This window comes from Natator depressus, chromosome 8 (genome assembly GCF_965152275.1).
Source record: "Natator depressus isolate rNatDep1 chromosome 8, rNatDep2.hap1, whole genome shotgun sequence".
In the NCBI taxonomy this organism is placed as follows: Eukaryota; Metazoa; Chordata; order Testudines; family Cheloniidae; genus Natator; species Natator depressus.
The window spans coordinates 99,848,392-99,864,246 of record NC_134241.1 but is presented as its reverse complement, the minus strand read 5'-3'; the positions used below and the strand labels follow the sequence as shown (position 1 = coordinate 99,864,246).

The following is a 15,855-nucleotide window of genomic DNA, read 5'->3' as shown; positions in this document are numbered from 1 at the left end:
AGTGACTTACCTAATGTAACCTAGTGAAAAAATCAATAATAGAACCCCAGAGTCCTGACTCTAGTCACGTGGCCACATCTATGTGTGCAAACTTAGAGATGTGAGCTTCAGTTCTTCCCTGGCTACAAGGAATTGTCTGTCAAAACAACACACTTGAAATGGACTCAGTGGAGCTATGTCTGTTTATACCAGATGAGGGTCTGGCCTAATAACTACATGACTGATGATTCACTGAGTTTTTGAAATAAACAAAAAACCCAAGCTTCTTCCCACTGGGCTGGGATTTAGTGTGGCTATGCATGCTGTTAGGACGGTCACAGTTCAGGGCAACTCCACCTTTTCCCCCCTATATGGTCCACCAAAGGCTTTGACATGTAGGCCTCTTGGCTCCCCAGCCATCACCTCTCTTGGGCAGAGACATGCATCTCACTCCCCCTTGACTGGGGTATTTTCAGGCCCAGTTCCCTGCCTACACTCTGAATTCCCCCAGCAAGTCAGACTGCCTAGATAGGCCTGTTTTGCTTTTCATCTCAGAGGCTATCATCAGCATAATTGCCCACGATTTTAAGTTACCACGCATCTCTGTTTAAGCAAGCATGTTTATTTGTGAGGTAAAAGTGTTACAGAAAAAACACATTAAAACAATAAAAGAATCTACCCGTTTGCTAATAAGTTTACCAGAGACCAGCCCCACAACTCCACAAGAACTCCGGTCAGTGTTAGTCCTTCCAACCCTTCCCTAAGGACTGGGGTGCCCCTTGGACAGTAGGTCCTGTCTGTTGACTGGACCAGAAAGATGGCCTTACATCAGGTTAAACTCAGACTAATTATTGAAAAGTCCTTTTTGTGTCTGTTGGGCTCTGGAGAATCCAGTCTGAACTAGTATAGGCAAGCCTCCCTAAAGTGAATTTGCCTAATCACCACCCCACTGTTCTTAGTTCCTGGAGGGGCTGTGGTTACCATCCCCCATGGAATTACATATGGTCCCTGGGTGGTCTACAATGATACATAAACTTAATACAGTCAGATCTCCCAAAGATATTGCAGGAAATTGCCCTATATGTCACAAGGACCAAATTCTGGTCCCAGTGAAATCCAAAGTAAAAAGTCGCATCTATGCCCATGTTTTTGCTCTTAAACTGCAAGCCCCATGTCAGACAGAGTCTGCTTCTATGTAATGAACAGCATCAAACTCACTACCAGCACTCAGTAATTAATAAGCAATCATGTGCACCGGTGTGACAGCGTTAGTCGAGTACAGCAAATCATGGAGCACCTCTAGTAGATTATCCTCACAGAAGCAGTGCATTCTCCTGGCAAACAAGGTGAAAAATGACAGAAACGCCTGTGACAATCTAATGTGCATGCTGGTATCCACAGATTCTCTCTGCAGTTTTCTTAATCACCAGTGAAACAGGACTTCGAGGCAGTAAACAGCCCCTGTAGCCACATTTCTCATGGGACAGTCTGAAAGTATATAGAAGATCAGGGTTGGAAGAGACCTCAGGAGGTCATCTAGTCCAACCCCTGCTCAAAGCAGGACTAACCCCAACTAAATCATCCCAGCCAGGGCTTTGTCAAACTGGGCCTTGAAAACCTCTAAGGATGGAGATTCTACCACCTCCCTAGGTAAACCATTCCAGTGCTTCACCACCTTCCTAGAGAAATAGTGTTTCCTAATATCCAACCTAGACCTCCCCCACTGCAACTTGACACCATTGCTCCTTGTTCTGTCATCTGCCACCACTGAGAACAGCTGAACTCCATTCTCTTTGGAACCTCCCTTCAGGTAGTTGAAAGCTGTTATCAAATCCCCCCTCACTCTTCTCTTCTGCAGACTAAATAAACCAAGTTCCCTCGGCCTTTACTCATAAGTCATGTGCCCCAGCCCCCTAATCATTTTTGTTGCCCTCCGCTGGCCTCTTGCCAATTGTCCATATCGTTTCTATAGTGGGGGGCCCAAAACTGGACGCAAAACTCCCGGTGTGGCCTCACCAGTGCCGAATAGAGGGGAACAATCACTTCCCTCGATCTGCTGGCAATGCTCCTATTAATGCAGCCCAATATGCCATTGGCCTTCTTGGCAACGAGGGCATACTGTTGACTCATATCCAGCTTCTCGTCCACTGTAATCCTCAGGTCCTTTTCTGCAGAATTGCCACTTAGCCAGTCAGTCCCCAGCCAGTAGCAGGGCATGGAGTTCTTCTGTCTTAAGTGCAGGACTCTGCACTTGTCCTTGTTGAACCTCATCAGATTTCTTTTGGCCCAATCCTCCAATTTGTCTAGGTCTCTCTGGACCCTATCCCTACCCTCCAGCATATCTACCTCTCCCCCCAGGTTAGTGTCACCCGCAAACTTGCTGCGGGTGCAATTCATCCCATCATCCAGATCATTAATGAAGATGTTGAACAAAAATAGGGATGTAAAAGAAAAACATTTGAATAAATTCTAATAAAAAATAACTCCCCCCCCCCACCAAGCACAGTCAACATAACAATCTGTGGCCAGAATCACCGCTGGTATAAATTGGTGTGAGAGCTATAATGATTTGCACTGGCTGTGTCTGCATAAAATCACAGACAAAAGGGTCAGCAGCTAACCAGGAACATAAGACTGGAAGGGATCTCTTGGGTCATCAAATCCAGTTGCCCGCTATTTCAACCAACCACGTTATATAGTCCCATTAATTAATTTAACAATATATAATAAACCACAGATATTAGAGCCGGAAAATACCTCTTAGAGCACCTAGTCCATCCTCTGGCCAATGCAGAATTGTTGCATATTGGAGTCTTTTGGCTGTGATAAAATGTCTTCAGTAAAATGTACAGCAAAGCATGTAATAGATGGGCAACTTGGTTCAGCAGTGATTGACCTTCTGTTTCCCCCTTCCATTTACAGAATCATTATACGAATCTAGAAAGCTCCCAGTCTCCCCGAGCCAAATAACCTGCTATGGTATCACATTTGCAAGCTCGTACTTTTGATCAGATGATGCGGCAGACGATACAGCAGCCATTCATTGCCCTCCCAGCATTAACACTGGTAACCCTTTCTCAAAAAGCAGCAAACCCAGGCCCTGATTCAGCAGGTTCCTTATGCACATGCCTGACTTCAAATATGTAAACAGGCCCATTGACTTCATGTGCTTAAAACAAGGCATATATTTAAGTACTTGCTGAATTGGGAGTACACCAAAATGAAAATAAACACACACACACATTGCTATTATACATTGGTTTGGGGATCGATTCTGGTTTAGCACTTGAGGAGTAGTAAAACTGCAATTTTATTTTTTGTGGTTCAGCTTGTCCTTACAAATCTAGTCACATATTTGGCAATAGGTATTGGTATTGCAATAGTAGAATCCATAGAAGTAACAAGTTGTAAGCAAAACCTTTGTTCTTAGCACAGCTAGTGAATTTCAAATATCCTCTACACCAAGCGGGAGCTCTTTCCTGGAGGTATTGTCTTTCAGATGGTGTATACAGTTGAAAGCCTGTTGATAATACCTTCTCTTATTCAATGCTTTTCATCCCTAGATCTCCAAGTGCTTCACAAAGGAGGTCAGTATCATTATTCCCATTTTACAGAAGGAGAAACTGAGGCATGGAATGCCAACACTGCCTAAGGTACTTTTGAAAATCTTGCTAGGCACAAATCTGCATTTTTAGGTGCCTATATACTTTGAAAACCTTGGCCTTAAATGACTTTTTAACAGACCAGAGGCAGACCCTGGAACAGAACCAGGTGTCCTGAGTCCCAGTCCAGTTCTTTGTCACTGCCTAAACTTTTTAGCAAATAGAGGGGCATGAAAAGATCTCACTCCAAATTGAACAAATGTACCTGCCTACCTCGGGTACCTCTGCAGTTTCAGATGGCAATGGTATTATCACTTCCTGCCCGAGATTTCCATCCAGCAAGCTTTCCAGTCACAGGGCCCCCTTTGAGATCCATGGGAATTCCATGCATGGAATGGTTGTTGGAGGGGGTGCCCAATGCTTCTATGCAGGGTTGCTGTGCCCTGTTAAACAGCTGCCATGTTTCCCCTCAAAGATGGCTGAAGTTCAGTGGTGGGTGAGTGATTCTTTTAGACACAGTTTACAAAATACTTTGGGACCCGTCTGGATGAAAGGGGCTATGTAAATACATGATGATATTGTTAATCACCCTAAACAATAATGTGTACAAGCCCAGCATTTGGTTTTCTTTATAATATCGGGCGAAAAGAGGTCATACGGATGACATGTCAACAGAGACTCAGACTTAAAAAAATGGAGTTTGCAACTAAAAGACCAAAGAGCTGGTAAGTTGCAATGCTGTTTCTGTCAAAATTCTCCATAAAATAATGCCTGGTTCAAATTTGTGATTTGAGGTTGGTTTTTTTTTTTTTAAATTGAAATGATTTTCAGCATGTGCTTCCTATTTATTTTCAAAACAAATTTAACCATTATTGAGCTTTTGTTTTGTTTTTTTTAATCCACAGATGTGGGAAGAGTCAATCAGATTATTTTCCTGGTGGCTTTTTCAGATCTGAGATCAGTAATAATGTCCTCCCTTTTTTAAAAAAGGCTGTTTCTGTGGAATCTAATCAGACCATTATGCATGTCACTACAGATTAGTAAATAAGATTCACAGGTCCCTAGGACCAGCCACATGCAGTATGATGACTGTTAGGCTTGTTAGAAGTTTTATAACTTCACGGGGAGAATATATTGGGTACTAAAGGGCTGTTTAATCTAGTGGAAAAAGGCATAATGAGAAGCAATGGCTGGAAGTTAAAGCCAGACAAATTCAAATTAGAAACAAGGCACAATTTCTTTAACAGTGAAGGTGATTAGCCATTGGAAAAAAGTACTGAGAGAAGTGATGGATTCTCTGTCTCTTGAAGTCAAGACTTGGATGCCTTTCTGGGAGATAGGCTTTCATCAGACACAAGTTATTGGGCTCAAGGGAGGAGTAGCTGGGTGAAGATCCATGGCCTGTGTTATACAGGGGGTCAGACAATCTAATGTTCCCTTTTGGCCTTAAAATCGATGAATCTATAACTCACAAAGACACACAAATGAGTTTAAGCTAAAGAATGTGTATTAGTCTTTGAAGGATTGAGTTCTGGAAAAAATAGAATAGGTCAAAATATAAGGAGATTTTTTTATTTTGCTTGGTGGGGGTAGGCCACCTTTGTTGGAGACCAAAGATCTACCCCACTGTTTTCCATACTTTACGTGTCTTCTCTTGAGACGCTGAATTGCAGTCTCCATACTGTCAGCCCAAAGGTCCAATCCTGCAAGGTGCTGAGCACTCTAAACATGTCCTTAATTTTAAGTACATGAATAGGTCCCTTGAAGCCAATATTTAAACACTTAAAATTAAGCACTTTTCCTCTAGTTTGTGCTGCTTTTGCACTTCCAGGTTCCAGCCAGGACCAGACGTGAAAATACCATCAGAAAGGCTGGCCTTGGGGTACTCCTGCCCCAAACAGATGTCGGAAGTAGTGAAAGGTTTCCAGTCCAACTTTGGAGACCCGAGCAGTTTGGATAAACATTTGGAGCCCCCTTCTTCTGTTGTGGAAAATTTAAAGTTGGCGCAAGAGACTTCTCCTTTGCAAATCCTGCCACCTTTCCTTTCTACACCCTTTCCTTTCTGCCTCGTTTTTAACCTCTTCATTTCCTTCTCCTTTCGCTTTTTAACTTGAGCTTTGTGCTGCAGCATATCAAGGGTTTGGGGGAATAATGTTTGTATGAAAGATCCTCTACAAGATAAAGAATTGTACTAAATTTATGACAACAAATGTTTACTCCTGGAAGAAGTGTTATTCAGACTGCATTTCTTTGGGATCAGAAATAACTATAATGATAATTATTAACAACAAAGGAGATTGCCCAGGTCTGACAAAAACTATTGCTGTGTGAACTTCTAGGAGTTTAGGCTTGATCCTCTTCACACGTGTGGCTGTGTCATCTGATGTGTGAATCCCTACTGGCTGAGACTTGAGTCTCCTCTCCCCTGTGGCTGTGTAAGCAGGAGTAATTCCAAAGAAGTGATGCTGGTGTGCAGCTGGTGAAGAGACCAATCAGATGTCAACATTTCAAATGCTTAACTCAGCCCCTTATAGTTCAGCGGCTAGGGAAAAGGACTGGGAGTGAGGAGACCTGGGTCTATGATTGCCTCTGCCACTGATTTACAGTGACCTTGGCCAAATCATTTTGCTTCTGTTTCCACTTTTCCTAATGAGATTGTTAACTTTTTAGGGCAGGGATTATCTATATGTGTACAATCCCTAGCACAATCTGATTTTCATTGGGATCTTAATAATAATAATAATATTCTAGCACAAACATTTCGCCGGCTCTCTCAGATTTGGACTATCCAGCTGCCAAGGTTATATGGAAAATTCCTTCTGAACAGACTTTCTTGATGTATTTTGTTACTTCTGTGGCCACATTTAGTTCTGGAGCAAATCACAGAAGAAAGCAGAGTTGCACTCACTCGAACGAGGGTGGAATTATGCCCTTTGTTTCAGGTAATTCCCAAAGGGTGGAACTGGCCCATCCTCCAAGCCTGAGAAGGGGTTCGATTTTGTCTTTATTGTTTTTTTGGGTGAAAGTTCTGGAGTGGGAGCACTCTTATTTCTTGCTAACATGTATTTCCATCCTTAACTAATACCATACAGGTTCCTATTTAACTTCAAGTGCCAAAATCCTTCAGGAAAATCCTTCAATTAGTTTGCATACAAATACTATTCCCACTGTACCATGAATGGGGCAGAGGCAGAACTGGTACCTAGGTTATTTTTCAGACAACTGCAGAATAGTGAACATACTGTAAAAACTAATAACCTTTGAAGCTCACCCTCTGAGTGATTACCCCATTCCCATCTAATGACTTAAAGATGTTCTATTCCTCTTGGATTTGGCAACAACAAAGATTTCAACCTTATTAAAACCAGCCTGTCAGGAAACGACATGTCATCCCTAGGGAAAAAAAAAAACTAAGAAAGAAATGAAATGAAATTCTTTAAAATCCCTGTGAACAATAAGTCAAGATACCATAGCTGAAAAATACCATGATTTGTTGGCTAGTGTTTGGGTGGTCCAGATACAGGAGATGACAACTTTAGTTCTTCCCTTTGCCCTCCTTAGAAATGCTTGGATGGTTCTCTAAGATCCTCAGAAGATCCCTTGTGATTTCATATTAGGACTCTGCCAGATCCTCAAAAATAGTTCGGCTCCTAATTTCCATTGAAATCGGTGAGGAGCAGGGCCTTCTTGGCCACAGAACCTAGAAAATCCATCCCAGTTTTTACATGAAACCCAGCTCTTGCTGAGATCGAATACTTTGGAACTGTTTGTTTGGCCAGGTCTATGGAGACAGCCAAGCCAAAATGTGCTCAGTAAAGTTGCTGGGTTGATAATATTGGCTCATAAGGGTCCATATGCTCATTCTGTGCACATATGTGGATGTACAAAAATGCTTTTCTGAATTGTGCATGCAGTTTCTGCAGCTGCATGCATAATCATGGTAACTGTGCATGCAAATGACCACATGCTTGTCTAACTGGTCAACCTTGCCCACACTTCCTGTGATAATCAGCACAATCGTGGGAAGTCAGCACACAAGCTATGCAGGCCAAGAATCCCAGAAAATTAGGAAAAATCTGGTCCGTACTGTGCTCATTCAAGGCTACCAGCAATTGGATGGTCCGCAACATGTGCCCATTAAAAGAAATAGGTTTTCATGTGATGAAGCTGTAAATCAGGTCATGTCAAACCCTCCTCCCCAAATGTTGTGTTGCTTGAAATCTGAATCCATCTCTTTTATCCACTTTCTGCACATGGCCCCCATTGTTAAAATGGTCCGAGCCAGAACGCCCACATCCAAACACCCCAATCTTGCGGTGATCCATGTTGGGATCCAGATTTGTGTCTCTTGGGCTCAGCCTATCGTTAAATCAGAAATAAAATGGCTAGCCCTACGCTCTCCTGTGCTTATTCATGTGTTTGTTTGGAATATTCTATTCTATTCTATTCTATTCTATTCTATTCTTTGCAGATGCACAGGATTAACCATGCATGTTTAGATATGCGTGAGGAAAAGACATATATATTTGTCTCTAGTGTTAAACACTTTGCAAGATTTTTTTTCTTTTTTTCCCTCCTCTCTGCACCTTATTCCATCTCTGTGTAGCTTTTTTTTTCCTGCTTGGTCTCAGCCCCATATTGCTCTCTGTTATTCGTTGGACTCTGTCCTCTGTCTCTCTTCCCGACACTGTTCTCAAACAGAACATTAGGCGAATAACTTCAAGTTCAGGTCAGATCCTTCAACCTACTATGTCTGAGCAGTGCTGAATTTAGGCAAATTATAAGCTGGGAAAAAAGTGCAAGCTCTTTTGTCTTTCCCTGAATTCGAGGGCCTGAGGCGTGGGGGAAAAAGTTTCAGGTTGTATATTTGCCAATTTAAAATGTGAAGGTCATTACGCCTTGGTTGCCCACAAGACACGAGCTACTTCCTATGTCTCACAAGGCAACTATAGTGGAACCAGGCACCACACATAGTCCCCATCTCAAAACATTTCCAGAGCAAAGTAAAGTACCCTCGGAAGTCCTGGAGATGCCAGTAATTACTTGTACAAAAATCTTTGACCGCCTGCAATGCTTAAAATCCTGCTAGCTAATCAGGGTTTCCCTGTGGTACACATTAATTAGGACCCTATCTGGAAATGACTTAAGTGTCTCCATGGAACCATATCTAAGCTTTCTGTGAACCCATTCAGACAGTTTGCACACGTTTGCAACACTTCCCAGTGGCAGCACTGGACTTGGCCTCATAGATACTGAGCTGCTCCCAGAGAAACAGTCTTTGCTCCCAGTTTTCTAAAATTGCCCATTTCATGGGTGAACGTCATGGATATAATTCTCTGTGGTCCATGTTCTGCCCTTTGCTACCCTGGTCAGTGAAAATGTTCCCAAGTGCATAACCCACAGAGAGATCTCTAATGTTTGGAGAAGGGGGAATTCTATGGTGGAGGTGACAAAACCTTTTTTTACATGGGGACTTGGAGTTTGGGATGCTTGAATTCCAAGCTGATTCCGGTCCTATTATCCATTTCATATTTAATTGATAAATACTGGGTTGAATTCATCCCTGGTTTAACGCCATTCACTGCTATTTATCTTAATAAATGCACCTGAAAATAATAAAGCACGTGCTCAATCTAAGTGAAATGCAAACTTAAATCAGCCTTGTAAAGTTAGTATCCCCATCAGGGTGAAAACATTATTGTTTACTTGTATTTTAATAGCCTGTCAAAAAAAAATGCCCAGGTGAGTGTATTTATCTGAGATGCACCCAAATCTGAAATGCACTTTTATTCATCTTTGCAGGATCCACAGAATTTTACAAAGCTGTATAAAAGTGCATCTCAGATTCAGGATATGAAAAGCCACTTTAGTGTAAAGAGTGGATTCCCCCCCCCCCCCAGCTTTTTGATAGGAGATAGCAATCTGATTTCTTTTCTTTTCTATGAAATAGATGATATGCCACGCATCCTCATAGTTAAAGACTTCAAGGACCCAGCCGTGGGAACATCTGGCAAGTGAAAGCTCTGGATATGGAAAACAGAAATGTAGAGGCTCATATTTATAAATTGGAAGGGCCATCAGGACATCTGCTAACAAGCTTTCCTCCAGAGTCTGTTTGCTGCGCACGGTTGTTCACCGGCAACAATAAACATGAGCAAGGATCATGTGCATGGCCTGCCGTTCCTTTGAGTAGCTGAAGGAACATATGCTCTGGTTAAACATAAATGCTCTGCTCTCACAACACAGAAACACAAGCGTTTGCAAACCTCACAGCAAAGTTCTTGTATATCAGACCTCATAGGGATCTGTTCCTGGAATGGGCTAAAAGTAGCCTGCAAAAAATCCTTGCATTTACACAAAGAGAGTCAAGCCCACTTAGTAGCAACCTGTACAATGGAAAATCCCACATTTTTCTCCAGACTTTTTTTGTGCAAGGGTCCAGTCCTGAGCCCCAAACTCCTGTGACCTCCAATGGAGTTTGGGGTGTGTATCCCGTGTCTGGAACAGATCCCCAGTTAGCACAATTGTGACCAACAGATCAAACATTAAAAAGTATGTATGTAAAATCAAATTTCTTTTCCATTTATAGTACAGGCATCTTTCCTCCAACAGGTGCCAGCAAGGAGTACCTTACAAGCCCCTGAAAAAAAGTAACACAACAGATAGCAATCATAATAATAATCATAATAGTGACAGAGGATTTTGCTAATTGGTCCTCTGATCTAGGTGCCTGTAGGATCCTGTTCACAGACATCAAGGCCCAGATCCTTAGAGTATCTCTACACTGCAGGCTGGAGGCATGATTGGGAGGGGTCATAGGCAGGAAGCTAGACTGTCCCACTGCCTTTGTGGCTGCAATTATACAGCTATTGTTATTCAAGATGGCTTTGACCTGTCTAGATCAAAGTTAGCTCAGGTAGGAGAACACATGCTGCAATCACGCCTCCAGCCTGAGGTGTAGAGATACACTCAGATCTATTTATGCACCTCACTCCCATTAAAATACCTTTAAGGAGCTGGGCCCAACAGCCTAATCAGTTAGCATTAATACTGGCTCCACATATAGAAAGTAGTCAAGGAAAGGGGGGAAAAAAAGAAGAAATAAGACGGAGGAAAGTGGTGCTCTCTATTAAGAAAGAAAGTTGTTGCATACCTGATGCCAGTATAATTATTGTTCGTATTACAGTAATGCCAAGAGGCCACTGCGGGGCCCCACTGTGTTAGGCGCTGTACATACACATAGTCAGAAATAGTCCCTTCCCCAAACAGTTCGCTGTCCCAAAGCCCTGATCCTTCAAAAGCTTATACAAGTGCTTACCCTTTTTGTACTGAAGTCAACGGGACTTGGATAAAGGTAAGCCCCTGTGTAAGCCTTCGCAGGATCAGGGCCTGAACAGGCAAGACAGAAACAGGGTGGGAGAAAGCGATACAAAATACAAACAACAGTTGGGGAATGGAGGCACAGAGAAATTAAACGTTTTGCTCAAGGACACGGAATAAATCCAGCAGAGTCAGGACCTGAGCCCAGCTGTCAGTCCAATGCCTTAACTTCAAGACCATCCACCCTCCTGTAAGTAGAAGGCTACTATGCAGTATGAAGGCATGCACGCCACCTAATTTAGTGTAAGAGATGTGATTGTCATAGCTTGGCAGCTACCAGTTCTTACAACCAAATCGGAACCAAACACTTTACTTATACCACGTCAGACAGACCTGAAGTGGCTGAACAAAACATGGTTGCAGCAGGGTTATACTTTTTCAAGCAAAGAAACCCCCAACATTATGTATACGTATCATGCATCTTCTTAAACGCTAGATGCCATGCAAGTACTAGAAAACAGAAATGAAAGAGATATTCCTGTAAAGGATCCATACCAAATCTTGCGTCTGCATTTACATTCCTATTAGCAGACTGAGAAGGAAGGAAGGGAAAATGTTCTTGGATTCCTGAATAGAGAGTAACTATATGTACAAAAATCTTTGCAGATCTGGCTTCTAGTTTGGTTAGTTTCACTCATCCACCCAGTTGGAAATATTTAACCAGTAACAAATGCGGATTTTAGATTCAAAGACTGCTCAAAATCCTCTACCAGCAAGATACAAATGTTCTATTCTACGTGTTTATTTGCCTCATTTTGCAGGAAAAAAGCTTTGCTTAAGGTAGTTTATTGCTGAAAGTAGCGAAGAGAATACAAAACGTGTTGCCTGTTTCTTCATGCTCCTGAAAGCCAGACAGTTGTATAGGCTAATTTCTGCCCTCAGAGAGACATGCAGAAAGGCCAGTCAAGTCAGTGACAGTTCTGTAGACAGATCTGAAAGCACAATTTGTGTGCACTTGGCCAATATCAAATACAAAGTTGCAGTGTTTTAGTGTGCGAACATGAATAGCAAAATCATCCCTGGACTTTTGGAGAATTACTTTTTGACTTCTCTAGCCTGCCCTATTTCTTTCTGGAGAACCATAAAATGTCCTTTTTGACTGAAGGTAAGGTGACCAGACAGCAACTGTGAAAAAACGGGATGGGGGTGAGGGGTAATAGGCACCTATATAAGAAAAAGTCCCAAAAATGGGACTCTCCCTTTAAAAATGGGACATCTGGCCACCCTAATTGAAGGTACATTTTATAAAATCTGCTTGGTATTGTCTCTTATAAGAGCCCACTGTACACAGAAGTGATGTCTAGTGGTTAGAATGGGAGACTGGGAGTTGGAACTTCTGGGTTCTATTCCTGCCTCTGATTCATTCACCTTTTAACCTTGGGCAAGTTACTTAGGACCATATTGTGCCTTCAAGGAACAGCTCTGCCTGAGGGCGGTACAGCCTGTCCCTCCCTCACCCGCAACACTCAACTGGTTGATGTGGGGTGGGGGACATGAGGTCATGCCCCTGATTCTTTGGGCAGATGTGCGCACTATCAGAAAGAAAGAAAGAAAGAAACTTTGTCTCTAAGTATAGACACTGCACAGTATACTCAATGATTATCAAAGTGGTGTAAATCTCTTAAATGATGGCAATAAAAAACAATGAGACTTTTCTTTAGATTTTTTTGGAAAATAAAAAGTTGATAGCTTGGCGTATTCCTTTGATCACATTTCAGCAATGCAAGTTTCTCAAGAACATTAGGAAACTTAAGCCTAGTGAAACTAACAGAATGAACAAAAAGTAGCTTTGGACCCATAGCCTGTTTATCATATGAAATCATGGCTGTGCAGCTCTTTAGATATGTCTGGAGAATAGCAAATGAACCTTGTAGTTTTATAAGGTGAAAGACGTTATCACCCCTAGCAGGCTGCCAAATTTGGAGTATTAGCGTGATCATGCTAGAGTTTAAGACACGTGTCAGAGTTTTCCATTTCTTGTTGTGATGCATGACAAAATTCTAAACTGAACACATTTCACCATCTTAATTAATACATTGTGTGCACTTTGACCAACCTGCTAATCCAAGAAGCACTAATAAAAACCAGGAAAGAAACTATGTCAAAGCCATATCACAGGCTACAGTAAAAAGATTTGCCTCTTATTCATATTGTGCTGAGTTATCCTTTGCCATTATTCAACTTTTGCAAAGATTTTATACACCCATCACTTTTACCAGGATACAGTAAATATCAAGCACAGATATTGGGCCTAGTCCTGCTTTCAATTATGCCCATGCAACTTCATTGACTTGTCTCATTTAATACTTAAATGGTACTCTCCCTGTGGCATAGATTGTCTTTTTGTTCTCTGTTTGTACAGCATTTAGCACATTGGGGGTCTAGATCCATGACTAGGGCTCCTAGGCACTCTGATGATAATAATAATAATAATAATTAATAATAATAGTGGGATTGCATCCTGGTAATTGAGACAAGAATGTGCTCCTCTGACAACAGTCTACATGTTGAAATGCTGTAAAGACAAGTGCAAAGTACTTAAGGAAAACTCAAATGTACAGCTACACAAAGGGGAATAACTGGCTAGGTGACAGTACTGCTGAAAAGGATTCGGGGTTATAGTGGATCACAGACTGAACATGATCAATAATGTGATGCAGCTGAGAAAAAGACTAATATCAATCTGGGGTGTATTAACAGAAGCATTGTATGCAAGACACGGGAGGTCGTTGTCCTGCTCTACTCGGCACTGCGGTGGCCTCAGCTGGAGTGTTGTGTCCAATTCTGGGCACCACACTTTAGGAAAGATGAGGACAAATTGGAGAGAAAAAACAACAACAGATAAAATGTTTAGAAAATCTAACCTCTGAGGAATGGTTAATAAAACGGGGCATGTTTAGTCTTGAGAAAAGAAGACTGAGGAGGGACCTGATAACAGTCTTCAAATGTGCTGTTACAAAGTGGACTGTGATCATTTCTTCTCTTTGTCTACCGAAGGAAGGACAAGAAGTAACAGGCTTAATCTGGAGCAAGGGAGATTTAGGTTAAATATTAGGAAAAACATTTTAATGCTAAGGGGAGTCAAGCTGTGGAACAGACTTCCAAGGGAGGATGGGATCACCATGGCTGGAGGTTTTTAGGAACAAGTTGGACAAACACCCGTCAGGGATGGTTTAGGTTTACTTAGTTCTGCCTCATCACAAGAGGCTGGATTTAATGATTTCTTGAGGCCCCTTCCAGCCCAACATTTCTATTCATCTGTGTTAAAAGGCTCTTGCATTCAGGTCGCCAACTCTCAGGATTTTAGGGCGAGTCTCCTGATATTTGATGTAAAGCCTCAGTGCCTAGAAGTCCGGTGATCACATGAGAATTTATCTATCCGAAGCACTTGCATCTCAGTGCGTTCACTATTGTCGCTTGGTACCTCATGGTCTTTAATGCATTTATCCACCCAACACCCCTGTGAAGTGGGGCAGTGCTCGTCTCATGTTTGGCAGCTAGGGAACTGGGAAACAGAGGCTAAGTGACACCTGCAAGTCACGCAGGAAGTCTGCAGCCGAGCAGGGAACTGAACCCAGGTCTGCTCAAGTCCTAGGCTACTGCCATGACCAATGGACCATATTTTCTCTCAGACTACATTTAAATACAGTAAGTTTCCATAGCTGCCGAGACCAGCTTGAAAACGTGGCCGAAATGCACCCTGATGGCTCAGAAACCAGAAGGGCAATAAAAAGAATCCCACATTAACTATTAAAAAAAAAGAACTTAAGCAAATTTCACAACTCTTTGAACATTCAGGGAATGGCCATAAACACAGAATGCGGAATACAGGAGGGATTTTCAAACACACTCACTGTTGGCCGAACAGTGCTGCCATTGAAGTAAAGGAGTTTTACCACCAACTTCAGTGGAAGGAGTTGTCAGGCCAATGCTTTGGAAAATCCCCCCAGACACTTTCAAAGTACAAATATTTTGATATTATCAGGTATAATTATGAATTACTGTATCTCCAAAGGAACTTGGTACACATGACTAATTAGTTTCTCATAAAAAAGAATAGATGATTGATTCCGGGTCCCGACTGGGGATTGATAAATAAAATATTATAATAACTAATACAAATTAATGCTTTTACATAACACCTTTCACTTGAAAAACCTCAAGTGACTAACAAACATTAAAGGGCCATTAAAGGGCTTGATGTCTGCTGTGCGGCTCAGAAGCAGCAGGATAATGTCACTCCGGTGAGTAGAGCAAGGTGGGAAATGGTTTTCCTGTTCCACCAATATTTTGGAGAGTTCAAAATCGTTTTCCCTTCTTGACTCAGGACAAAAAGTCAAAAGCTGAAAATGATTCATGAATAAGGCTGTGAGTCTGTCATGGAGGTCACGGATTCTGGGACTTTCTGGGACCTCCGTGACTTCTGCAGTGGCAGGTTTGACAGATCCCAGGGCCACCTAACCACCTCAGGTAGCCTCCGGGCCAGCCACACAGGCTGCTGCTGGGGCAGTTTCGGGTCACCATGTGCCACCCCCCCCCTCAGCAGCAGTGATGGTCCTGGGCCACATTCTGCCACTCCCCCACCCCCTGGAGCACCAGCGGTGGTCCCGGGACATGCGCCGCTTCCCCCCTCAGCAGCAGCAACGGTCCTAGGCTGCGCATGGCCACCCCTGCCCCCTGGAGCACTAGTGGTAGTCCTGGGACGTGTGCCACTGCCCCCCCCCCCCAGCACCAGCAGTGATCCCAGGCTGCCCCCTCCAGAGCATCTGCGGTGCCCCTGGAGCCCCCACTCCAGAGCACCCAAGATTTAGTCAGAGGTATATACTATAAGTCATGGACAGGTCACTGGCCATGAACTTTTGTTTACTGCCTGTGACCTGTCCATTACTTTTAC

General features: G+C 42.7%; 1 protein-coding gene across 1 annotated transcript in view; it reads right to left on the bottom strand.

The window, feature by feature from the left end:
- Positions 1–15,855, bottom strand: part of TRABD2B (TraB domain containing 2B) — a 407,261-nt gene that overhangs the window by 808 nt on the left and 390,598 nt on the right. The gene's annotated exons all lie outside the window — the stretch shown is intronic.